Source organism: Hyaena hyaena, unplaced genomic scaffold (assembly GCF_003009895.1).
Source record: "Hyaena hyaena isolate Hyena2069 unplaced genomic scaffold, ASM300989v1 scaffold_151, whole genome shotgun sequence".
Taxonomy (NCBI): Eukaryota; Metazoa; Chordata; class Mammalia; order Carnivora; family Hyaenidae; genus Hyaena; species Hyaena hyaena.
The window spans coordinates 988,023-1,015,422 of NW_024080783.1; the positions used below are offsets into that span (position 1 = coordinate 988,023).

Genomic DNA, 27,400 nt, shown 5'->3' on the forward strand with positions numbered 1-27,400 from the left:
ATGGGGCTTGAACCCATGAACTGTGAGGTCATGACCTAGCCGAAGTCAGATGCTTAACCGACTGAGCCACCCAGGTGCCTCACAAATGAGTTTTTATATCTCTTCAAAAGAATTTGTAACCAAGATTCTATTACCATAGAAAATTTAGTGAATATTTAACCTTTCAATACCTTAAATATGCCCATCTTGTTAGAGTAGACTTAGTTTAAGATTCACAAGTTAGGGGTGCCTGGGTGGCTCAGTCGGTTGAGAATCTGACTCTTGATTTCAGCTCTGGTTATGATCCCAGGGTCATGGGATCGGGTCATGGGATTGAGCCCTGCATTGGGCTTTGCAATGAACGTGGAGCCTTTTTGGGATTCTCTCTCTCTCTCTCTCTCTCTCTCTCTCTCTGTCTCTCTGCCCCTCTCCTATGTGCTCTCTAAAAGTTAAAAATAAAAAAAGATTCACGTGTTAGGGAAGAATGTGAGTTTGAGTGGAAAGAGTTCAATTGAAGGTCTGTTTCTATAAAGTATGTAGTCTGTTGCCAGAAGAAATATTACCTAACAGCAGTTTACGTGTGCCAAGAGAGACCAGGAAAGTCTTGTAGTAGAAATTGTACAGGGGAGCTGTCAAACTAGATCCCTGAGGATGTCAGGCAGGAAATAAAGCTTACAATGCTAAAAAATTTTACTGGATGGCTAGGCCACTGGAAATAAATCTTCCAATGCTTGTATTTTTTATCACGCTTTTATGTTGAAAAGACAGTCAGAATTACAGTTAGGTAATTTAAACTGTTTAAAAAGTTTAACCCCAAATTTAAGAATTTTTCTAAGATTATATTGAATAAATATTAACGTATTTGTATCTTTTTCCTACATACTGTTTATTCTCTGAGATTAGGCTTAGAAATGTATTAGAAGAGAGGCTTTAAGTTCTTGGGAATAAAATAAAATAAGAAAACAGTTTCTTTTCTTGTGTCCAAAATGGAAATATAGAAAATATAAAATAAGTAATTGTGCCAAACCATTTAGCTGTGGTTCTTTTTGTTTCTAAAATAAACATTTCCCATCTCTCTACATTCAGATATATACTATACAGAATCATAGAAGTTTTGAGCCTAAAGGACTTTTAAGGAACATCTATTTGGATGTCTTTATTTTGTGGGGAAGAGAAACAAGGCAGGTGCAGCTGAGATGAGAGTAACTTAATTTGCCCAGTGTCATGAAGGGAGTAGGGATGCTTGTAGCACTTGGGAAAGTAGAGCCTTTCCTTAATTACTGTTGGTTTAGTGAGTTACTGGAAATTTCAAATGTATGGTGATGGCATTGGTTTTCTTACTACCTCGTGGCTTCTAAACGTTGGTGTATCAGCTTTTAGTTCACTGCCAGTAACAGTGAAAACTGTCAAGCGCCTTTGAAAACCATTTATATTTAGGAAACAAAAACAATGTTGACACTTAAAAAAAAATAAGAATAGGTTTAGGTTCTTAGAATTGAGAGAAGGTTATTAAGAAGTCATAAGCTTTCTCGGCTGCTTCTACCTTGATGACTCACTCTCTTCCATTTTGAGTGCCCCTTGAAATTCACAGATAGGTTTTAAACTAATCTTGTAAAACACTAAAAGGAATAGAGATGGTCCTGCAATTTTGGTTATAAGCAGTGGTTGTAACGGATCTATGTTAAAATCTTCTCTCGGGCAAGACTTAGAGTCAGTCTGGTTCACTTCTGGACTGTAGAATGTTGATATTAATTATTTTAAAAAAGTATGCATCTTTAACAGCATTAAATAACTATTTAAAAAATGTTTTATTTATTTCTGAAAGAGAGAGAGACAGCGTGAGCAGGGGAGGGTCAGAGAGAGAGGGAGATACAGAATCTGAAACAAGTTCTAGGCTCTGAGGTAGCTGTCAGCACAGAGCCTGATGCAGGGCTCGAACCCACGAACTGTGAGATCATGACCTGAGCCAAAGTAGGATGCTTAACTGACTGAGCCACCCAGGCGCCCCTTAAAGAACTTTTTGAAGGAGCAAAAAAAATTTTTTTTTCCATTTAATGTGAGAAGAATTTCTTTTTACAGAGAAGTTTTATTTTGAGCTCAGGCTGCAGCTACATTATAGCCTGTCCAGCAGATGCAAGTGTCAGATCGTGGTTAAGAGCTCGGCTTTGCCCCTCACTAGCTCTGGACTGTTGAGCAAGTTACTTCACTTGCACGTATCTTGGTTTCTTCAACTGTAAAATGGGAATAATAATACTATGTACCTCATGTACTTTGTTTTGAGGATTATATGAATGCTTGTGAAGTGCTTAGAATGGTGCTTAACATGGTAAGCACTCTGCAAATGTTAGCTATTATTATTACTATTATAACACGTGAAGCTCTTAGAATCTGGCCTCGTGGGTATTTGATAAATGTTAGCTCTTGATGTTAGGCATTTTTAATCAGTATGTAACAGGCTTTGGGTTCTTAAAGTAAATTGGATGGTTTAAAGTAGCATTTCCCAAAGTGTAGAGCACTAATTCAGTATTTTGCAACCCACTCTTTTAGTCATAAATATTTCTTTCCCTTTCTTAGGCTTATAAAATCCTTTATGTGTTCCTGTTCCCCGGAGACAACCCAAAAGTCCCATGTCATCAGCACCAGGCTGAAGGCGCTGGATCTTGGGATAGTGTCTCTATGTCAGACCGGAATGGTCCATGCATCACTTACTGACGCGGTTCTCTCTGAGCTCCTGCTGCATTCCCAGCATTCAGAGGCGGGGCGGGGAGGGCATGACTGCAGCGAGGTCTCCTTCCCCCCTTTCTTTTTCTTACCTTTTCATCCCTCTCTCTTCCTTGTCCTCTCCTTCTCCTTTTGCTTCTGCATTTCCTATTTCTGGCACTATTTTAAGTTCTGATATGAAATACATTTTTTTTTTAAACTAATTTTCTTTTCTTGGATCAGCTATTTTCCTTTTAATCTTATCCTTTTGTCTTTTATCTTTGAGTTTGTGGTTCATGGAGTCCATTCTTAATTCCTTGATTTATTTCAAGAATGAGAAGAAATGTACATGGAATATACTCCTCTGTATGTTGAACATTATATTTCCTACCTATTTTTATATTTTACATAATTTTGTATTGGTCTCCAATCTAACGTTCCACTCTTCTTTTAATAGACATAGATTTAAATTCTATTTCTGTCACTTACTACTTTTTTGACTTTCAGCATTTTAATCATTTGAGACTTAATTTTCTTATTTTTAAAAGGCACTTCATAAGATCTTCCTCCCAGTGTTATTATAAATTTAGATTAACTTTTGCTTAAAAATGATGTACTTCCATATGCATTTACATTTCTCTTTTGAAATTAAAAAAGCAGAAAAGGTTAAGACTATAAAAAGGAGAGTGATTGAGAACAGAGTAGCCGATGAGAGATTTAATAAAAATTGTGATGATAGAGGGGCGTCTAGATGGCTGTTGGTTGAGTGTCCAACTCTTGGTTTCAGCTCAGGTTATGATCTCACAGTTCATTGGTTCGAGCCCTGCAGTGGGCTCTGTGCTGTCATTATGAAGCCTGCTTGGGATTTTCTTTCTCTTTCCGTCCCCTGCTTGTGTTCTCTGTCTGCCTGTCTGTCTCTCAGAATAAATGAATAAACTTAAATGCTCAAGTCTTAAAAAAATATTTTTTGAGGGGCACCTGGTGGCTCAGTCGGTTAAGCGTCTGACTTCGACTCAGGTCATGCATGATCTCACAGTTCGTGGGTTCAAGCCCCGCGTCGGGCTCTGTGCTGACAGCTAGCTCAGAATCAGGAGCCTGCTTCAGCTGCTGTTTCTCCCTCTCTCTCTGACCCTCCCCTGCTCACACTGTCTCTGTCTCAGAAATAAATAAAACATTAAAAAAAATTTTTGATAGAACTTGATAAAGGGAAAAGTAATTGGCATAGTAGGACAGAGATGTTATTACTTTCTAGGTATTATCTTTAGGATCTGAAGAATGATTCCTACAGGAAGCACACCGATTCACTGTGCAAATTTCTTCAGAGGCACCAGGTGCTTCATAGGTGGGAGTGAGATATTGAACTGAAAATGGGTCATTGGTTCAAAGTCTCTTTACTGAAATGTTGCATCTCCAGGCCCTCTGCCTTATACTTTGCAGCCAGACAACTACCTGCCCTCCACCCCTCAATTATTCAGAAATCAAATGTGAACCGGGGCAGGGGTCTCTTTAAATTGGAGACATTTCAGGATGGAGTGCCTCATGGGACAGAAAATGGGGATTATCTGTGTTCTGTACAGTGAGCCTACAGCCTCTTCCCTCATCTCCCAAATATACTCTGGCTCCTGACCATTGGCCACCAGACCCTCTGTGGCTCATTTAGGAGACCGAAGGGAGCTTTTTCAGAGAAACTGAAGAAGACTCAAAGAAAATACGTTCTCATACTGACATTTGAGGGTCTCTAACGAAAGAGCTCTTTCCTTTAGGGAAAAGCTGTCTGATTGAAAACCCTATGAGGGCTTCTGGGTGAATAGCTGACTTGATTTCAGCTCGGGTTGTGATCCCAGGTTTGTGGGATCAATCCCCACATCGAGCTCCACACTCAGCATGGACCTTGCTTAAGACTCTCTCTCTTTCTCTCTCTCTCTCTCCCCCTAGACCCTCTTCCCCATTCCCACTCTCTCTCTCTAAAGCACAAATAAATAAATAAAATGAAATCTTTAAAAAAAAAATAAAAGATAAAAAAAACCCCACAAAGATTCAACTGTGTTTAAAAAAGAAAATAGAGAAAACCCTGTCTGTATACCAGGGCTGCCAGTCAAATCTTTCAGGGCCTCATTCTTAAATAGGAACAGACAGCTACTAAGGATCATGAGACAGGAAAAAGCCTTGCACATGAACAACAGAAACCAAAATAAACACATTGCAGAAAGGATCTGGTGGAAACAGAGGTAAGGCAGGGCTCAGAGTAAAATTGTAAAATGAAATAAAAAAAAAAAAGAATCCCACCAAACCAAAATAAAATTTTCCTAACTAATAATGTCATAGAGATACGGATTTATAAAGTAAGAACTGGAATTTTTGAAGAAGGAACAATTCAAGAATAAAAAGGAGCTTTTGGATATATGTAAGTATAGCAGCTCAAATTAAAAAAACCCATTTTTTAAAATGGCTGAAACCAGGTGAAGTTGAAATCTCCCCAGAACTAGAAGGAAAGACAGTGATGGGAAATAAGGGAGAAAAGATGCTCTTTGAGAAAGACACGGTCTCAGCTACAGCGGTGCTTCATCGGGCCCACTCCTGCCCTTGCCTCACTGCTCTTCACTGTCCTGGAGGAATAAGAAGGTGAGGAAGCTGCGCCATGGCCATGGCTTTTAAACACACTCGAAAGATACCCGTGGAACCACGAGGTGGCGATGCACAGAATTAGAATCACTCTAATCAGCCACAGCATAAAACCTTTGAAGAAGATGTGTGCTGACTTGATCAGAGGCGCAAAGGAAAAGGATGTGAAAGGATCAGTTCAGATGTTTACCAAGATTGAGAATCACTACAAGAAAAACTCCTTGTGGTGAAGGTTCTAAGACCCAGGATCCTTTTCAGATGAGGATGCACAAAGGACTCAATGATTTGCAGTCCTTCTGAGATTGTTCAACAGATTACTGAGATTGTGAAGCAGATTACTTCCATCAGTATTGAGCTCCTAGTTGAGGTTGAACTCACCATTGCAGTTGCTTAAATCAACATTTTTAATAGATTATCAGTTGTTTAAAAAAAGAGAGAAAAGATGAGAGGCTTACAAAATTAATTGAGGAGGTTCAATGACAGACTAATAGCAGCTGCATAAGGAGAGACAAGAAGGAAAATTTTATAAAACAGAAAATAAGAAAATTGTCTGGAATTGATGTTTCCAGAATGAAAACCCTCTAGTGGCTAGCACAGTGGATGAAAAAAGAATGAAGGTCCAGCACGTTGAAACTGACAAACATCCTTTACAAAAGCTAAAGTAAAGGTATTAAAAACTTCCAGACACACACACACACACACCCACCCACACACACACACACACACAAAACCATTTTTAAGCAATAGGGAACAAGAATGTAATCAGATTTCTCAGTTGCAACTCTAGAGGCTAAAAGACAATGGAGTAGTGCTTGAAAAATTCTGATGAAAAAATTATTTTCAACCTGAATTTGATACCAGGCCACATTATCAATCGTTAGTGGTATCATAGAGTATTATGTTCTGATCATCAGGGATTTGGAAATTTTATCTTTCATGTGTCCTTTCTTAAGACTAGGGAAGGGTGCTCTTTGGCTTAATAAGGAGGTATTCCATGAAAGATGATGATAATGGGCTTCAGGAAACAGCAGCTCCAATGTAGGAGAAGAGTAAAAGTGAAGTTTCAGGATGACCCGGTATATAGCAGATCTGAGAGCAATCAGTCCAGTGTGTTAAAAAATAGAATGTGATGGTAAAGAGGTGTCCAGGGTAAAATAATAGATTTTGCTTGGGACAGGTAATTGATTATTTTATATGATAGAGCATATCATTAGGAATAAAATTGATGCTCATAGGATGGGACATTTTTGAACACTTAAAGCTAGATGTATGATAATAATGTAAATAAGAATATGGGGCATGTATAAACACTAGGGAAAGAAAAAACTCTAGGTTTTTGAACAGTAGGCTGGAAAATGAAGTTTTGGAATGACAGTCTCTTAAATGTTGGAGTATTCCTGTTAATTGGTGCTTCAAAGTTTAAAAATATTCTTGATTTTTTCCTTAAAAGCCTAAGTGTTCAGAACTTATTACAAAGCTACAGTAATCAAGGCAGTGTGGTCCTGACAAAATGGTAGACAAATAGACCAGTGGAATAGAATTGAAAGTCCAGAAATAAAAACCCCATACATCTGTGGTCAATTGATTTTCAGTAGGGGCACTGAAAGAAGCCAATGGTGAAATAATAGTCTTTTCAACAAATGGTTCTGGGATAACTGGATATCCACATGCAAAAGAATGAAGTCGGACCCTTCACCTCACATCATACATGAAAATTAACTTAAAATGGATCACACACCTAAATACAAGAGCTAAAACTAAAACTCTTAGAAGAAAATATAGAAGTAAGTCTTTGTGACCTTGGATTAGGCAGTGATTTCTTAGACATGACACCAAAAACACAAATGGCAAAATTGAACTGTATCAAAATGAAAAACTTATTGCTTCAAAGGACACCTTAAGAAACTGAAAAGACATCCTACAGAATGGGAGAACTGGTGTGCAAACCCCGTATCTGGTAAGGGACTTCAATCCAAAATATATAAAAAAAAAAAGATTCCTACAACTCAACTATAAAAAGGCAACCCGATTTATAAATGATGAAAGGAGGGGTGCCTCAGTGGCTCAGTAGGTTGAGCATCTGACTTGGGCTCAGGTCATGATCTTGTGGTCTGTGAGTTTGAGCCCCTTGTCAGGCTCTGTGCTGACAGCTCAGAGCCTGGAGCCTGTTTCCGATTCTGTGTCTCCCTCTCTATCTACCCCCTCCCCTCTCAAAAATAAATAAACATTTAAAAAATTATAAATGAGCAAAGGATTTAAATAGACATTTCTCCAAGGAAGATACATAAATGGCCATTGGCATGTAAAAAGATGCTCAATGTCATTAGTTATTAGGGAAATGCAGATCAAAACAATGAGATGCTGCTTCACACCCCCTCGGATGGCTATAGTAAAAACGAAAGACAAGTACAAGTGTTGGTGAGGATGTGAAGAAATTGGAATCCTCATCACATTGCGAGTGGGACTGTAAAATGAAGGCACTTGCTCTGGCAGATGGTTTGTCAGTTCCTTAAAAAGTTAAGAGCAAAGACTTACCATGTGACCCAGCAATTCCACTTCTAGGTATGTACTCAAGAAAAAGAAAATGTAAGTTCATGCAAAAATTTGCACACAGATTTTCAAGGCAGTGTTATTCATAATAGCCAAAAAGTAGAAACAACCCTGTTGTTTATTGCCTGATGAATGGGTATGATTTGGTATATCTATACAATGAAATATTATGCAGTTGTAAAAGAAATGAAGTACTGATACATGCTACACCATTGATAAATCTTCAAAACATTATGTTAAGTAAAAGCGGCCAGTCACAAAAGTCCACATATTGTTGTATGATTCCATTTGTATGAAATATCCTGAATAGACAAATCCATGGAGACAACACAGATTAATGGTTGCCAGGATAGGGGAAAATGGGGAGTGGCTGCTAATGGATATGAGATTTCTTTTTGGGGTGATGAAAATGTTCTGGAATCTAGATAGTGGTGATTGATGTAGAATTTTTGGGAATATGCTAAAAATCCCTGAGTTATATACTTTAAAGAGGTTATACTTTCCATGGCATGTGAAGTATATCTCAGTTAAGCTGTGACTAAAAAAAACCCTAAATGTTATGAATGGCTTACTTTAATGACTAATAAGAGACTGTCTTGTGATAAAATATGAATTGGAATCATAAAGCAATTAACCACCCCCAGATTGGGTGATGACTGAGAAGCAGTTGAGAAAAAATTGCATAAATCTCCAGCAGACACCTAATCAAACTTGGCATGTATATAGTAGCTACTGTATGGCCAAACGTAAGGTAACATTTTTGTTGTTTAGACTAGATTTTGGGGGGATAGGACATTGTGATATAAATTTGAAATGTGTATTTTGTTCTTATAACATGTTTTTCCTTACATGGGTTAACACAATGATTGTAAAATGAGAATGTGACAAAACCAAAACTGTTCCTTTAATTCCAGCTCACTGTCAAATCATTCATTAAGCAGGCAGAAGAAAGAACTATTTGGGCCACAAATGTGTTTCCGCATTATCGCTTAGATAGAAATAGATGCTCTCTTTTGGGAAGCAACATGAATTACTTTCAAAAAGGTATTTAGCGGTTTTGTCTGATCGGCTTAGGTCAGTATTTTTATCCTAAACTTGTCATTTGCTATTTTTGATGAGTATTTGTTTTAAAAAATAGTTGAGCCATGACCTGAGTTTTTGGAATTGTACCAACACTATTACAGTAATTTTATACAGACATTTTCCTCGCTTTATCAACATTTCATTTATTGCTAGCCTGTGATGGATTTTAATGTGATAATGGAGGTCATAAGTTCTACTCATGTGATTATCCACTCTGCAATTTCCTTTAATCATTAAAAAAAGATGTAATTTTACAGCATGATTTGAGCCAGGGGTTATGTTATTTGAGGTAGTGCTAAAGCCCTCCTAACTTTGCAAGGATGCACGTTCAACTGGCTCATTTGGGAAGTATTTGATTGAGGGCCAGTTAAACATTTGTGTCAGCTCTAGCCAGTGACTTCTTCGAGATAATCATCTTAAAGCAATTTTAGATTACTTTTGTAACAAGTAGTGCAAAGAATTTCTGTAAAGTATACTGCTGGAAACTATTTTGGAGCATTTGTGAATTTTTTGATTTATTTTTCATTTAACGTGTTAAGAGCTGGCAAAGGTGATCTGACAGGCAGAATTAGACTGAAATCTTTGGGGCGGGTGGTGATGTGTTTGGATTCTAAAGCCTAGAGCCTAGAGGAAGTAATGGAGAGTAGAGCTGTAAACCTCAGAATGCTAATAACTTCAGATGCATTCAGAACTCTTCTCCATTAAGATTTGGAATTAACTCTTTGAAAGTGGTTATAGCCATGTCGTATGTGTACATCATCCTAGAAACTCCTCTGTCGCTTTTCCAGTTACTTCTGCCAGATGGGTTTTAAAATACTAGGAAAAAAACGATGTCAGCTCTTTTGTACTTTGGACTAGAATGATTTTGTTCTCTTGTCTACTTGAAGAGTCCAGTTGAATCCCTCTTTAGTGACTGGCTTTTTTTTTTTTTAATTGTATTTTCTAAGTGCCCATTTCTACTTGTGGTAATAATCCTGTTGGGATGCATTTTACCAGCTGTACGTGAAGGTGTAGCTATATGGAGCATAAAATTAGATATGCTTCCTGCCTTTGGCTCACAATCTAAATTTAGTAGGCGAGAATCTCCTTTCCTAGATGTCATTAAAAATAGAAGATACCCATCTGTCTGGATGGTTTAGATACAATTCTGCCTACAGGCTTGGAAATGAACTATATAATGTTGACTTTCTCTTAGCCCTAGAATTCTTAGAAAAATAATATCTTCTTTAATACAGAAGGCCAAGAGTGTACAGCTTGTAGTGTTGACCTTAAATGATCCTATAAGTTTATGACTTTCAGAAACACCTGAGAGAATTGAATTTTTAGGAGAAATAAGATGGAACAATAGCATTTGATTAAGAAAATTGGCTTTGAAAAAAAACAAAAGAAATTGGCTTTGAAGTAAAAGCTAGTTCCAGTCTTCTTTTTACGATCTATTAACTATATGAGAGAATTATTTAATTCCTCTGAGAGTGTAACCTCATTTATAATGTTGGAACAGTAAGGTTGGCTTCACAGGGTTGTTGAGTAAGTTAAATTAGTTAATATTTGTAAAGTGCTTTCTTCAGTGCCTGACATGTAGAAGGCATTTTTTGGTGGTGGTACTTACTATTGTTTGTTGTAATAAACATAAACTGTGGTTCTGTTTCTCTCCCTACCCCCCCACCCCCAAATTCTACCATCTTGCTATTAAAAGATCTTACTTTGGAGCTCAGGTTATAATGGAGTCAGAGATAACAGAGAATCCCTGGGGGTACCTGGTGTGATGGAAATCATTTAGAAGAGTATCAAAAGTCACACCCAAAGGACTGCTTACATGTAGGGGTTTCAGAAGACTCTGGGAAATAGAGAACACTATCAGTGAGGTGAGAGGACAATTGGGTGAGCGATGTCATGGAATTCAAGACACAGGCTGCTCACCAGCTCACATATTTTCTTCAGAAGTTTATTAAAACAGCAACAAAAAACGTACAAAGCAAACAACAACAAAAACAAACACAAGAGGTTTATTCAAACCAAGAGGTTTTAAATATGAGGTGATAGCAGGTAGTGCCCTGAGGAAACCATTGAACTGGGAGGATAGGAGATCTTGATCTTTAAGAGAATAGAGAAATGGCTACAGACCCAGATTTTATTGGGCAGAGACGGAAGTATGAGGTGAGGAACATGGAGGCCACGAAGGACTCTTATGAAAATTTAGTTGTGTAGAGGACAGAGGTAAACCTAAGGAGGTGGAGAAGGGGTTAGAGTTTGTTAGTTTTGTTTAGGAAAGAAAAAAATGAGCATGTTTGTGGAGTCTGAGGGAGAAATTAAACATATTAGCCAGAAGATCATTGATGGGCAGGTTGCGGTATAAGGCAAGTGGGAATGGAATCCAGTCACAGGTAGAGGCTGAGAGGAGCAGCCGTTGTTTTAGAGAAGGAAAGGAGGAAGGCCAGCAAGTTTGAGGCAGGAGGGGACAACGAGGAAATTTATGTCTCATGGCTTCTATTTATGTGGGAAAATGGACAGTGAACTTCCTGAGATAATAACAGACCCCAGCAGTCCTCAACTGAGGATGATTTTTTTCCTCCCAGGATGCATTTGGGAGTGTCTGAAGAAGTTTTTGTCCTAAGTTGTGGGATGCGCTACCAGCGTCTGTGTAGGGGACAGGGATGCTGCTGAATGACCTTCCCACGTCAAAGAATGACCTGGTCCCAAATACCAGTAGTGCTGCAGTTGAGAACCTGCCCTAGATCAGAACATTCCTGGAACATGATCTTCAACAAAAGCCAAGCAATCTAGATAATGGCTTCATATATCCCCTCTTTGAAAGTCACAGTACATATGTTTTGAAGTCTGAAAAAATCCTTAGAAAATCTAAACTATTTAACCTAACTTGTTTCTCTTCCTTTCATAATGCCTGTTAACACTCTGAGAAAATACATTTAGGAAAAGATTATACTTTTGATTTCTTGGCTGGCTGGTATTTTCATCCTTGTGTGTAAAGCTCTTAGCTCAGAATCTGGCATTTAGTAAACGATCCATAAATGATAGTTGCTATTATTACTATTTTCTCTTTTCCAGCTGTGCAATCCCTGGCCATTTCGGACATGTGTTACCAGTTGAAATTTTATTTATTTTTTAAGTTTTTTTTTTTTTTAGTTTTTTAATGTTTTATTTATTTCTAGGAGAGAGAGAGAGAGAGAGAGACAGCATGAGCAAGGGATGGTGAGAGAGAGAGGGAGTCACAGACTCTGAAACAGGCTCCAGGCTCTGAGCTGGCAGTCAGCACAGAGCCCGACGCGGGGGTCGAACCGCGAGATCATGACCTAAGTGAAAGTCGGACGCTCAACTGACTAAGCCACCCAGGCGCCCCTTTATTTTTTAAGTTTATTTATTTGTTTTGAGAGAGAGAGAGAGAGAGAGAGAGAGAGAGAGAAGGCACATACAGATGTGCGAGAGGGGGAGGTGCTGAGAGAGAGGGAGACAGAGAATCCCAAGCAGGTTCCGTACATGGGGCTCAAACTCACGAAGCGTGAGATCATGACCTGAGCCAAAACCAAGAGTCAGATGATTAACTAACTGAGCCACCCAGGTGCCCCACAGGTTGCAGTTTTAAGGTTCATGTAGTCAGTGTGAACAACCATCAACACAAAAGATGAGATCCTTCTCATAGATCTGTAGAATATACTGATATTTGTGCTTTAAAATCTAATATTTTAAAGATTTAAAGAGTGTGGTGTTTCCCCAAAGACTTAAACTTAGAATTACTACATGACCCACCAGTTCTACTTCTGGGTATATACCCAAAAGAATTGAAAGCAGGGACTTGAACACATACGCGTATGTGCACCAGTGTTCACGGCAGCTCTGTTCACAATAACCAAAGGGTGGAAACAGTCCAAATGTCCGTCCATGGGTGCATGGATAAACAAAGTGTGCTTTATGTATATATATAAAACAATATTATTCAACCATAAAAGGAATGAAATTCTGGCTGATGATACAAGGATGAACTTTGAAGACATTATGCTAAGTGAAATAAGCCAGACACCAAAGGACAAATATTGTATGCTTCCACTTGTATGAGGTACTTGGAGTAGTCAAATTCACAGAGACAGCAAGCAGAATGGTGATTTCCAGAGTCTCAAGGAGGGGGAATAGTTGTTCAGTGGGTGTAAAGTTACAGTTTGGGAAGATGAAGAGTCTTGGACATGGGCAGAGGTGATGATTGCACAACAGTGTGGATATACTTAACGCCCCTGAACTGTATACTTAACAATGGTTAACGTGAGGGTGACTGGGTGGCTCAGTCGGTTAAGCATCTGACTTCGGCTCAGGTCACAGTCTCATGGTTCGTGGGTTCGAGGCCCATGTCGGGCTCTGTGCTCTCAGCTAGCTCAGAGCCTGGAGACTGCTTCAGATTCTGTGTCTCCCTCTTTCTCTGGCCCTCCCCTTCTCATGCTGTGTGTGTGTGTGTCTTTCTCTCAGAAATAAATAAAACATTAAAAAATGGTTAATATGGTGAATTTTATGTTACGAATATTTTAAACTCCCTTCCCCATCTCATATTAGAATATTTAGCAATCACCACAAAGCAGTCAGGACGCTCCCTGGTGGTCTAGTACTTAGGATTTGCCACTCTCCCAAAGCAGGCAAGGACTTTACTGATGGTTCATAGAGCTTCACAGAGGTCAACAGAGATCAGTTTTAAACTATTGTTCTAATGGGGCAGAACAGACATAAACAAAAAATACAGTCATTTATTAGATCATTAAATGCATTTAACACCTCTACTGACATGCATATAATTTTCTCATATTCATTACTACACCAAAACTTTTGAATTTTCAGGTCCAGGGTTAACAGTGATGATTCTTTATTCAAATAAAAAGTGTGTATTTGCTCAGAGAAAAACAATGATTCTTTTTCTAATTCTCTAAGAATTACATCATGGTTAGTTTAATTTGGGGGAGTATCTGCATATATATTTTCTCCCAGATTTATATATATATATTCTTAAAGGATGTTCAGAATGTAGCTAGCAGTATTAGAAAGAACTTCCATGAAACTGCAGGCACTTCCCTGCATCTCAAGAAAATCCCCTACAAGTTAATCTGTTTTCAGAAATTGTCTAAAAGTGTTTGTATCAAAGGCAACATGGGGCATGCTTATCTAGGGTAAGGTTATTGTTGGTTTTTTAATCTGATTTTGCCAAGCTGGTAGAAACGGAAGAAGGAGTGAGGGTTCTGATTTTGTGGATGTACTTGCTGATTAAGGGATAAGAGCACATAGACACAAACCCAGGAATTATCTTACTTCTGCTAAAACAACAACAAAACCCTCAGATCTTCAGTGCTAGCCTTGTAATTGCTTTCGGCATAATAGCTATTACCTCCGACAGACTGAAAGTTTAATAACTAGATTGGGGATTTCCCTTTGCAGTGCACAAATAGGAAAAACACCACCATGGAAGTTGTCTCTCACATCTGACCCTCCTCTGCTTCTTTACCAGCAATGCGACTTCATTTCACTACCATGCCTCATCTTAAATTGTAATGTTACAGATTACCAGCCCACCAGAGTTTTTGATATGTTAACACTGAACAGTTACAAAGGAGTATAAAGCAATCTTGTCATTCATAACTTTGTCTTTTAAAGGCTTCTGTTTGATTTTATGCACCCGTGTAGTCATTTTATGGAAAATAAATGTTACATTGCTTTCTTAAATCTCTTTTACACTTGTAATCCAGATTTAGTATCCAAGATAATTTTTACTGTTATATTTTCTTATTTTTTAAGTTTATTTATTTATAGTAACTTATAAATAAGTTAGAATAAATAAAGAAATAAGAGAGAGAGAGAGAGGCAGGCACTCAAGCAGGGGAGGGTGGGAGAGATAGAGAATCCTGACCAAGCTCTGTGCTGTCTGTGCAGAGCCTGACGTGGGGCTCAATTTTATGACCTGTGAGATCATGACCTGAGCCAAAATCAAGAGTAGGATGCTTAACTGACTGAGCCACCCAGGCGCCCTTACTGTTATATTTTCAGCTATGCTCTAAATATGTTTATAATCTTATATAATGTTGGTATTAAAATATTGAAGTTTTCTGTTGCTTGTTGACTGTTAATAATTCTTGGAGTTTCATGAAATATCTGTAAACTCTTCTTCCTTGAACTGTAGGTATAATTCAAGCAACATACCCTTCTTCAATATCCAGAATATATTTTTCCAGTAACAAAAAGGTATCTCTTGGAAATACCAAACTTCTAAAAGCGTATATATGTGTAACGATACACATACACATTATATAATTCTTCTTTATGTTCCCGGCCTCCTTAGATCACAAGACTGTAAAGAACATTCTGACTTTTTACATAAATTTTATATGTATCTTAAATTATTTATATTTTAGTGTTAATATATTCAAAGCTATATATACATATAAAATTTATTAGTCTTTTTCAGGCCTTTAATCTCTTTCAGGAGTTTAACCATACAGAATCAAGAAGATGTGATTTAGCTATTTTTATTTAAGTTTTTTTATTTTCATTATTATTTTTTTAATACATGCATTTATTTATTTATTGAGGGAGAGAGACAGAGCACGAGCTGGGGAGGGGCAGAGAGAGACACACAGAATCCAAAGCAGGCTCCAGGCTCTGAGCTGTCAGGATAGAGCCTGATGGGGGACTCGAACTCACAAACTGTGAGTTCATGACCTGAGCCAAAGTTGGACGCTTAACTAACTGAGCCACCCAGGCACCCCTAATTTAGCTATTTTTAGTAAATCCTGTCTTCTTTTTGGTGTTCCTAGAAGTCAGTGTGTACATATAGTCTTTTTTTCTCATTGATGAGCAGAACCACAAGTATGAAGCAAAGAAATTTCTCTTTTTGTAAATTCCTTATTTACTTCTCTAAAAGTTTTTTAAGTTTGTTTAATCTCCACACCTAACATGCTCAGACTCATGACCCCAAGATCAAGAGTCACATACTCCTCTGACTGAACCAGCCAGTGTCCTCCAAATGTTTTTTGATATTTATTTAGACTTTAAATAATAGGCAACCATATATCCTGAAAAATAATGAGGTGTATATATATATTCTACCACTGTGGAATATGGTCCATGAATTGTTTTAGGTGAAAAAGGTGAGGTGCGTGGTATACCCTATAATTCCATTTTGATTTAGGAGAGTCACTGTCTATTTGATTTTGCACAGGGCAGGCTTGGCAGGGTGTACAGGTATAATAACTGTGAGGAACCCTAGGGAATGGGATGGTGCTCATTGGATATATCCAGTGAGTACTATGTCAGTTTTGGGTCCCTGGAAATAGAACACGGGATGAGATTTCATGGGGCAGTGACTTACTAGGAAGAGTTTCAGGGAAACTTGGTAGGGGTGAGGAAGTGGGTGTGAGAAGAGAGAAAGGGGGCAGGAGGCCAAGCAAGGATGCAGCAAGAATCAAGCAAAATCTCAGCAAGGACATTGTTGGCGCAGTCCTTCAGGGGAGTTCTAGAGTTTATTCCTAATAGCTGTCACAATCAAGAATGAGGTAAGAAAGTAGAGCCTTTATACTCCCATCCCCATCAGTCATTGCGTAAGGACTGCTGCCCATGGGGAGGGGTGTACAAATGACCAGAAGTGTGGGCAGCCCGAGAATAGCTTTCCCATGAAAACCTGCATTTGCTGGCTGTGGCGAGTGAGAGAGCGAGCGAGCATAGGATTGGGAGAGAAAGAGAGAGCACAGAAAGCAATTGTAGCTGTCACCCAGGTTATAGGGGTTTAACAAGATAGAGGGTTGGTTCTTTCTCACGTGATGATCTAGTTGGAGCAGTCCAGCGCTGGTACAGGGGCTCCTCAGGGTTCCAGGCTTCTTTTGTTTGGTTACCCGTATCTGCATAATCTGAGATACTCAGTATTATGTCCATATTCCCTTTCAAAAAAAGGGGAAAGGTCAGAGGGAAGAGAGTACATTAATTCCTCTAAGGGCAAGTTCTGGAAGTTATACACATCACTTCAGCTCAAATCTCATTGGCCAGAACTTAGTTACATGGCCGCACCTGGATGCACAGAATAGTTTTTACTGGTTGGCCTTATGTGTAGTTAAAAACAGAGGACTCTTCTATTATGTAACCATTTTTGTAGAAGGAGAGAATGCAGTATTGTAGGACTATCTGTTATAAGGATATTAATTTTCTACTTTATCAGGATGTAGTTTTTTGGTTTGCTTGTTTTTTCGTTATAATAATAAGTGTGTCACAGGTCAGGGTCTCCTGGAAGCAGAAGTTGAGATAGAGTTTAGTGTACAGGATGTTAAGAAGTGCCCTTCTGTCTGTCGCTGTGGGAGGGTTGGGGAAGAGGCAGGATTTCGCAGGGGGAGAAGTTGAGTTATGATGCCGTCCTCAACAACAGTCTTAGCTGACCCTACAGGGAGCCGACAGCTAACATGGCCTTTTAAAGTGGTCCTGCACTGGGCTGAAATGGCTGCACCCTTGTACCCTCACCTCCATCAGTCACTGAATGTGGGCTTCCTTAAAAGGAACATGATCATGGGAAAGGCAGCTCTGCAGAGGTGATCCCTGCAGGGCTGACCGCACTCCTAGCGAATGGGACACCAAGTCCTTTAAAGGGAGAGCTAGGTGGCACATATCTATGTCTATCACAGTGTGTGTGTGTGCGCGTGTGCGTGTGTGTGTGTGTGTATGTGCGTGTGTGTGTGTATGTGAGAGAGAAAGTAATTAATATACGTTTATGTATCCACTTATGTTTTACTTTTCCAAGTTTTTATTATTGAAGTATAGTTGACCTACAATGTTATATTAGTTTGAGGTATACAACATAGTGATTTGACAATTCTGTGCATTACTCAGTGCTCATCATGATAAGTCTAGTTTTTGAAATAAATTTTTATAATGAAAAAAAGCTAAAATTTACTTAATCATTTCTTCCACAGAGTTTGTTGAGCAGCTACACAGCTACTATGTGCCAGGCTTTGTTGTAGGTACTGGAGATAGGAAAATGACAAAACAAAGGCCCTCCCCTTGTGAACTTTATATTATATCTGAAGATAGACAATAAGTAAGTAAGTAAATTTATGATTTGTCAGATGGTGATAGTAACTTTGGAGAAAAATAATGTAGTATAAGGAAGGGTCTTTCTTTTATTTAGAATAGTCAGGGAAGGCTTCTCTAATGAGGTGATCGGACCAGAGATCAGAGTGAGATGGTGGAACTAACTATACAGGTATTTTTGTTGTTGTTGTTGTTTTTGTTGTTGTTGTTTTATTTTGAGAGAGAGAGAGAGAGTGTGTGCAAGCAGAGGAGGCAGAGAGTGGGGGAGAGAATCCCAAGCAGGCCTCTGCTCTCTCAGCGTGCAGCCTGCTATAGGGCTCAAATCCATAAACAGATCATGACCCGAGCTGAAACCAAGAGTTGGACGCTTAACCGACCAAGCCACCCAGGCACAGGTATTTTGGGGATGAGCATAATAAGCTGAGATTATATTCTAAGACAACCCTGTGGCAGGAGTGTGTGGTGTATTGGCATGTTCGGTGATGTAAATGGTATTTAGAACTTTTGCTTTTTAATTATACACATTTTTGGAAAGCTAAAATAAACTCAGTGAGTGACAGGTTATTAAAAGGGGATGGGACGGGGAGGAGGCAGGAAAGGTTCTTGGTTGAGAATTACAGGCCCTAATTCTAGCCAATTTAAGCAGAAGAATTTATTGGAAGGTTTTCAAGTACCTCACACCACCTATGGAAAGGCTAAAGCAGGCAGGAACCAAGGGAATCAAAAGATGTGAAATTACTGCCAAGGTCACACCCCTGGAAGACCTTGGTTAAGGATGTGTGGTTAAGGATGCTGCCGTGGTCTGAATGTTTGTGTCCCTCCCAAATTCATATGATGAAATCCTAACTTCCAAAGGTAATGGTCTTAGTAGATGGGGCCTTTTGGATGTGTTTAAGTCATGAGGGTGGCACCTCGAGGGATTAGTGCCTTTTAAAACACACTCCAGAGAGATCCTTTAACCCCTGTCCACTGTGTGAGGATGCAGAAGAGAGCGCTGGCCTGAACATGCTGACACTCTGCTATCAGACTTCTAGCCTCCAGAACAGTGAGAAATAAATTTCTGTGTTTATAAGCCAATGACCAGTCTGTGGTGCTTTGTTACAGCAGTCAGAACAAAGACACACGCTGTTGCTGCCATTTCTAAACCCTGGTGGTGTATCTCGTGGAGACCTGACTTTGGAACTTGCCATTTCTTTCTTTCTTTCTTTTTTTGAACTTAACCATTTCTTATTTGAGTCACTGGCTCTATTCTAAAGACATTTAAAATGATTACTCTGGCTGCTATGTCAAGAATAATTTAAGGGGTTCATTAGTAGAAGTGGGGAGAGCCAGTCATGAAGCTGCAATGTAGTGATATTAACTTACATTAGGATAGTAACAATGGAGTCAAAGAGAATGGACAGATTCATGAAATAGCCCATTAGGTTTCCACTAAAATTCTTGTCTTGGAAAAATTCTTCTTCTTTTTCTTCTTCTTCCTCCTCTTTTTTCTCTTCCTTTTCCTCTCCCTCCTCTTCTCCTGTTTCTTTTCCTCGTTATTCTTTCTTGAAATCCAAACCTTTCTAGAGGCCTTGATGCAGATCCTATTTTGCACATGGTTGTGTAACTTATCTAACTTATATTTCATAAAACCTTGCAGTGTTTATCATTTGTTCATTGAAGAAATATTTCTAAGTTCCTGTTGTCTACACTGGTGGTGCTAAAGAAGGTTGCTAATTGTAGTCATTCTAAATCGAGTTCAAGTTTAGATATTCAGAAATGGTTCTTTTCTTCCAGGGCATTTCATGATTGCAGACGTGGATCACCCTTTTCTAGGTGTGGATACTTTGAAACCACACTCTCTCTCTTCATCTAAACTTTTTCCCCTAGGACTGATTACTCCCTTATTTTAGTCTTTTCCGTACCACTTATAGGCCAAACACATATCCATTATTTTAAAAATAAGTGAGAAAGAAAATGGTATCTTTTTATCTTCTTATCTTCTTAAGACAGTGATTTTCAAAGAAAACCAATCATCAGAAATGGCTAAAATGGTTTTAAAAAATAGACAATCCCAGCCCTCCTGAATCAACACATCAGAAGTACGTCTTAGAAATCTTTATTTAAAGAAAAAGTAAAATTTAGGATAATCTGCCAGGTTTGGGACTGCAGCTTTATGCTGTTGAGACTAGTTTTGCTGTTGGCCATGAGAACTAATTAAATTCTTTTGTGGGGGGGCACCTCGGTGGCTCAGTTGTTTGAGCATCTGACTCTTGGTTTTGGCCTAGGTCATGATCCCAGGGTCGGAGATCAAGCCCTGAGTCAGGCTCTGCACTGAGCATGGAGCCTGCTTTTTTTTTTTTTTCCCCAGTGTTTATTTATTTATTTTTGGGAGAGAGAGAGAGAGAGAGAGCGAGCGAGCACAGGGGAGGGGCAGAGAGAGATAGGGAGAGAGAGAGAATCCCAAAGTGGCTCTGCACTGTCAACACAGAGCCCAACATGAGGCTAGAACTCATGAACCATGAGATCATGACCTGAGCCAAAATGAAAAGTTGGACACTCAACTGACTGAGCCACCCAGGTGCCCCAAACATGGAGCCTGCTTAAGAGTTTCTCCTTCTCTTTCTCTCTCTCCTTCTGCCCCTCTCCCACGTGCATGCACACACTACATAAATAAATAAATAAATAAATAAATAAATAAATAAATAAATAAATATAAATTCTTCTGAATGGGAAGGATCTATTATACAACTGGTTTTCTCAGCTTTATTTTAAAATATGGCATTTGTCTCATCTTTGATACTGTTTTCATAAGATTATAGGTAGTTTTCTTGGGGGGTGGTTAGAGGTGCATTCCATTAATTTTTCTCTTACCCTGTGGCTGTTTTGTAACTATACAGTATTTCATCTCCAAAAATAAAAGAAATTTAATCTCTATATTACCAGAATATAGCTCACTAAACTTCAAGCAAGCTTGTATGTAAAAAAACAGCTGGATCACTGCTTCATAAGCTTAATGTGCATACAGATCACCTGGAGAGCTTATTAAATTGTGGATTATGATTTAGTAGGTCTGGAGTGGTGCCTGAGATTCTGCATTTCTAATACGCTGGGGTAATGCTGATGCTGCTGGCCTGCAGATCTCATTTTGAGTAGTAAGAGGCTAAGGACAATTGAATTATCCTTTGAGCTTTCATCTTTGTAGGAGTTACTCTGCTTTGGGGCATGTTTTGGGACTGTTTAGTTTGACCAAAGGTTGAGTAGTATATTTTAAGAAGATTGGACTATATAACCTTTATTGCTTTTTCCCATAATCTTGAAGGTTATAGTACTATATATAGCCTAAGGTTTTAGTTTCAGGCTTTGGAACTGAATAAAGGAAATGTCAGAAGCAGTATACTTTTTATTGAGTCATTAAATCTGCAGCAGCAAAATTGGTTTATATACTTGAAGTAGTCTGAACTACAAGTAGAGTATTATTAACTAAATTACGAATATGAAAGAAAGTGATACAAGGTTGAAAATTATTAGTAGATATGCAGGTTATACTTAAGGGTTGGGGAATTTGTGTTTTGCAGAATTGAGAACACTTTGGATAAGATAAATGTTAGGGGTGCCTGGGTGGGTCAGTCTATTGAGCATCCAATGCTTGATTTCGGCTCAGATTATAATCTCATGATTCGTGGAATTGAGCCCTGTGTTGGGTTTTGCATGGACAGTGTGGAGCCTGCTTGGGATTTTCTCTCTCTCTTCTCTCTCAGTAGATATATGTTAAAGCAGTGGATTCTTGGGGGGTGGATTTTTATCTCCCAGGAACACATTTGATACTACCTGGAGACATTTTTAGTTGTCATGATAGTAGGGCGGTGCTACTGGTGTCAGTGGGTAGAAGCCAGGGGTGCAGCGAAACGCTCTGTAGTGCGCAGGACAGACCCTCACAGCAAAGAATTACTTGGCTAATACGTAAATAGTTGCAAGATTGAAAAAAACTTATGTTAGAGGATTTTCACAAGTATTTTTAAAATACTTTTAAATTAAAACATTGTTTTGCACGTTTATTTATTTATTTTGAGGGAGCAAGAGCCTCCTCAAAATAAGCAAGAGGGAGCGGCAGGGAGAGAAAGAATCCCAAGCAGACACCACGCTGTCAGTGCAGAGGCCCAGTGTGGGCTCAAACTCACGAACTGTGTGAGTCATGACATGAGCCAAGATTAAGAGTCAGACACTTAATCAACTGAGCAATCCAGGGGCCTCTTTATTAATTTTTTATTAAACATAATACAGAGGGGCACCTCAGTGGCTCAGTTGGTTGAGTGCCCAAGTTTTGATTTCACCTCATCTCATGGTCTCATGGTTCATGGGATTGAGCCCCTCGTGGGGTTCTGCGCCGATGTGGAACCTGCTTGGGATTCTCTCTCTCTTACTAACTCTCTCTGCCCCTCCCCCATGCTCGTGCACATGCATGCTGTCTACTCTCAAAATAAATAAACTTTGAAAAATATAAAAATAATACATAATCATTCATATTCCTACCAATCAAATTCAACTTGTTAACAATTCTGTCATATTTGATTTTAACCCTTTTGTTTAAGAAATATCATTCCATTGTTTTTTAAATGTTTATTTTTGAGAGAGAGAGAGCAGAGGAGGGGCAGAGAATGAGGGGGACAGAGTTTCCAGAATGGGCACTGCTCTGACAGCAGAGAACGTGATGCAGGGCTTGAACTTATGAACTGTGAGATCATGACATAAGCCGAAGTCGGACGTTTAACTTACCAAGCCATCCATGCATCCCTCACTGCATTATTTTTGAGAAAATAACATGATTATAATTTTGAATTCAAATAGTGTAGAAAGTTCAAAGATGAAAATAATGAAGCTATCTCAAATCTCACCACCCCAGACATAACCATCATAATTAGTAGCTGAACATTATCTTAGCATGTGTATAGATAGAAGAATAGAGAGAAATGCTTTTGTAAAATTGGGACCATACTGTATATGAGCCAAAAATAACCCTTATGAAAAAATTTAAATCTAAAGAAAACTAAATGAATTATTAACCCACATACTCATCACTGAACTTCAGCAATCATGAATACAGAGCCAGTCTGATTTTATCTACATCCTATCTGTACCCAGTCACCTGACGTACAGTATTTTGAAACAGATCTCAGACACAACATCATTTCATCTGCAAGCATTTCAGTGCCTGTCTGTAAAACTTGAGATCTCTTTCTTTGAGCTGTTAATCACACACATACAATTAACACTTTTTCTGATCGATTCATTCTCTTCCTCCTCCTCCCCTCTTTCTTTCCCTTGTGTTGTTTTCTTCCAAATGGAAGGGTATTTTTTCCTACTGAGATTGCACAAAATGAAAATGAAACAGAATTCCACAAAGAAAGAGAAATGGATGCTGCATAGGCCAAACAAAAGCTATCTACCACAACTACTTTTTGCGAATTTCATTTTTCCTTTCTAGAATGTCTTAGTCTATTTGGCAGTGCTGTGTAAAATAATGAAATACTTTATTTCTCTCCTTTACTGAGTTCATTTTTCAAGATGCCTATCTTTTCCAGTATTTCTTTGAGATATCTCCCCACTTTGATGTATTTGCTTATAACAATGGCCTCTGATGACTGCTAGCATGAAAGTACCTGCAGGAATCGTCTAACGGTGGTTTGCTTCTTGAGGACAAGGAGCAAGTCTTACCCTCTTTCTGCCTGATGTGTCTTCAGTATTTGCTGGATGCTTGTTATTAATCTTGAGAGAATCCTGCCAATATTGATTGGTATAGTGATTAAAACCATTTATTTACAATACTAACAGAGTCTAATATATGTGCATACAAGAGAATATGATTCAGATGCTAACATTTGGTCCCTGTATGGTACCTGTGGGCAGTCTCCATATAAAGAGATGAAGCAGGGAATTCTCTCTGATCACATTCTTTTGTTTCTTCTGACACTTACAGGGTGACCATATGTCCTGGTTTGCCTAGTACAGTCTCAAATTCTGCACAGTCTTGATGTAATATTAATAGTATCCCTTTTCATTTACAGAATTGCCCCAGTTTAGATAGTAAGTTAATAGTAATCCTACTTCCTCTACATTTAATGTGTGCGAGGCTTTTTTCCAAACACTTTATATACGTTCTCATTTAATCTTCATTACAACCCTGAGAAGCAGATCCCATTATCATCCCCATTTTATAAATGGATAAGTTGAGGCACAAAGAGGTTAAACAACTTGGCTGAAACCACAAGGCAGGTTTCGAATAGTAAATGGCAAAGCCAGGATTTGAGTGCAAGCAGTTTGGGGCCAGTGCCCTTCACCATTCGGCAGGGTTGCACCTAGACTGGCCCAAGTAGATCTTTGTAGAATACCTGCTGACCTACTGGGAGTCTCTTCGTAATTAATCTGCATATTTGTAGATCAAAAAGCTGGTGAAGCTTTGGGAATTTGAGTGGTTTCCTTATCTTCACAAAATACTTGTCGTTTCCTCATGTACCACCATGCCGATTTGATAGAGACTTCTTTCTTTGAAGATTGAACATGCAACTTTTTCATTCTCTTAATGGCAGCTATTTGGCATTCCCTTCTAACTCTTTTTTTTTGTTTGTTTTTGATAGAGATAAAGAGAGAATGCACACATGAGCAGGGAAGGAAGAGAGAGAGAGAAAGGGACAGAGGATCAAAGCAGGCTCTGTGCTGACAGCAGAGAGCCTGTTGAGGGGCTCAAGCCCATGAACTGTGAGATCATGACCCAAGCTAAAGTCTGATGCAACCGACTGAGACACTCAGGTGCCCCTGGCATTGCCTTCTAGATGCTCAAGTGATGTGTATTCTCAGCTTCCACAGATTGTCAAGTCCCTGCCACAGTTTTTCCTTACTTCTGGCCATCGTTGGTATTTTAAATACACACACACACACACACACACACACACACACACACACTCCAGAACCTACAACAGTGCCTGCCATAAACTGCCTTTGATGGTCAGTTCATATTTTGGAGTTTTCGGGGAACAGTATTCAAAGCCCTTGCATAAGGTGCTTTGATGAAGGATATTTGAGAAAGCTATTGCTTTCAAGTAGCTTACAATGTAGTAAGGGGATGATGACCATTCACAGATAAGTGTGACACAGAGCAGCTCATCCCTAGGAGTAAAGTAATCTAGAGTTCTGAGAAACACAAATTGTTTCTGACAGGGTTGATCCAGAAACGTTTTGTGAAGGTGGACACACTTAGGTCAGTTTAATGATTCCTAAATTTGTCACAGGAGAACACCTCCTTGTGCTAAGGACAGGGCTTAAGTTTGCCAAGAGTAGAGGCCTGACAGAAGAATAAGATGTGATTAACCCAGGCGAGAGGAAGGTTGCAGTCAAGTTGACATTCAGTGCCCTTGTGAGAAACCCTGTCAGCAGGATTCCTCTGTTCTTATGATATCATCATCATCATCATGGCACGTTTTAGCCTTCTAGGTGAGTTATAAGCAGCAGGAGCAGATGGAACTTCTCAGCAGCAAAGAATTTTATTTTTTTAATATGAAGTCTATTTATTTGAAAAAATTTTAATCTTTTTGGTTTAAAGTCTTTTGATATACACAAGGTCTTTTTCCCTAATAAAAACATTCTCTATTTCTCTTATACAGTTGATCCTTGAAAAGCATGGGGCTAGGGGCATCAGCTCCTTGCACAGGTGAAAATCTGCATGTTAACTTTCGACTCCCCCAAAACTTAACTGCTAATAATCTGTTGACTGGAAGCCTTATCAATAACATAACAGATGATTAATATTTATTTCATATGTTTTGCGTATTATGTACTGTATCCTTATAATAAAGTAAGCTAAAGAAAAGAAAATGTTATTAAGAAAGCTACAAGGAAGAGAAAATACATTTACAGTCCTGACTGTGCTGTATTTATCAGAAGAAATCTGAGTATATGTGGACTCCACATTTCAAACCCATGTTGTTCAGAGTCAAGTGTACTTGCATTTACCTTTTTATTTTTTTTTTTAGGATTTTATTTTTCTCTAATCTCTATACCCAACATGGGGCCCAAACTCAACCCCAAGATCAAGAGTCTTTTTTTTAATGTTTTTTATTTATTTCTGAGCGAGAGAGAGAGAGAGACTGTGTGAGCAGGGGAGGGTCAGAGAGAGAGGGAGATACAGAATCTGAAACAGGCTCCAGGCTCTGAGCTAGCTGTCAGCACAGAGCCCTACGCGGGGCTCACACCCACAAACTGTGAGATCGTGACCTGAGCCGAAGTCGGATGCTTAACCGACTGAGCCACCCAGGCGCCCCTAACTTATTAGATTTAAAAAAATGTTATCAATATCCAGATAAAGAGGAGCAAAGAAAGTTGTGATTATCTTACATTAGCTTCTTTTTTAATGAATGTCATTATAGAATCTAGTTCAACCTAATTAGTCTGTTTCCATTTCTGAGTCAACAGGCCTTTTAACACTGTTTTGAGGAGTATAGAGCCCATAAATTCTACTGAAAGGGAAGTCCCGTAGAGGCTGCAGGTGACCTATAAGGTACCTCTGTGCATATCAGTAAAACAGTCTCTCTAAACAGTTTGGGTCAGTCAGAAGAAGGCATCTTCCCTTCAGGCATGTTCAACCCACACCAGAGTGCTGGCCTTGGGAAGTAAGTGTCTGAATTTTCATCTCTACACTGACTTTTATGTAGCACACCAAAAACAGCAGCCAGGAATCCTATTTATTTATGAGGAGCTGAGGTTTCCTTAGTGTTGTGTTTACAGACCGCACCGATTGTTCTTGCTTGATATGCCGCGTCTATACCTCCCTCAGTACCTGTACTTGCTCACTCCACCTGGACCCTGCACCTCCCTGATAGTACATGGCTCACCCCTTCACTTCATCCACTTTAAGGGCTCCACTTAAATCTTCTATTACCAAACATCCCCTCACCTACTCTAATTGAAATACTACCGCCAGGCACACTGTCCCTTCCTGCCATATTTTCTTCAGAGTACTTCTTACCACCTGGAATAGTAAATTCATGTATATCTTATTTTCCTTTTGTCTCTCCACGAGAAAGTACACTCTGTGAAAGTCGGGGTTTGGCCTGTTTTGTTCATGGCTTTATTCAACAACTAGAAAAATGCCTGACAGTAGGGAGCTCTCAGTCAATATTTGTCAAATGAAGGAAAAAACATTGGACTGTTTGTATTGTGATTGATGATATAAATGACCAGTTTTAATACTTGCTACCTTCTGCTGACTATATTTGTATACTTTCTGAACTATGATGTTATGAATGTTGTCTAACTGAACTGTCACAATAGCTGTATAAGAGCAAAATACTGTAATCCTCATTTTAGAGTTGAAGAAATACAAAAACTTAGAAAAGTCAAATGACATGGCCAAAGTCAAATATCTAATCATTAGAGT

At 38.8% G+C, this 27,400-nt stretch overlaps 1 protein-coding gene and 1 pseudogene across 1 annotated transcript in view; both read left to right on the forward strand.

Moving 5' to 3' along the window:
- Positions 1 to 27,400, forward strand: part of SCAI (suppressor of cancer cell invasion) — a 141,990-nt gene that overhangs the window by 29,191 nt on the left and 85,399 nt on the right. The window lies entirely within an intron of this gene.
- On the forward strand, positions 5,324 to 5,695 carry LOC120236276 (annotated as a pseudogene).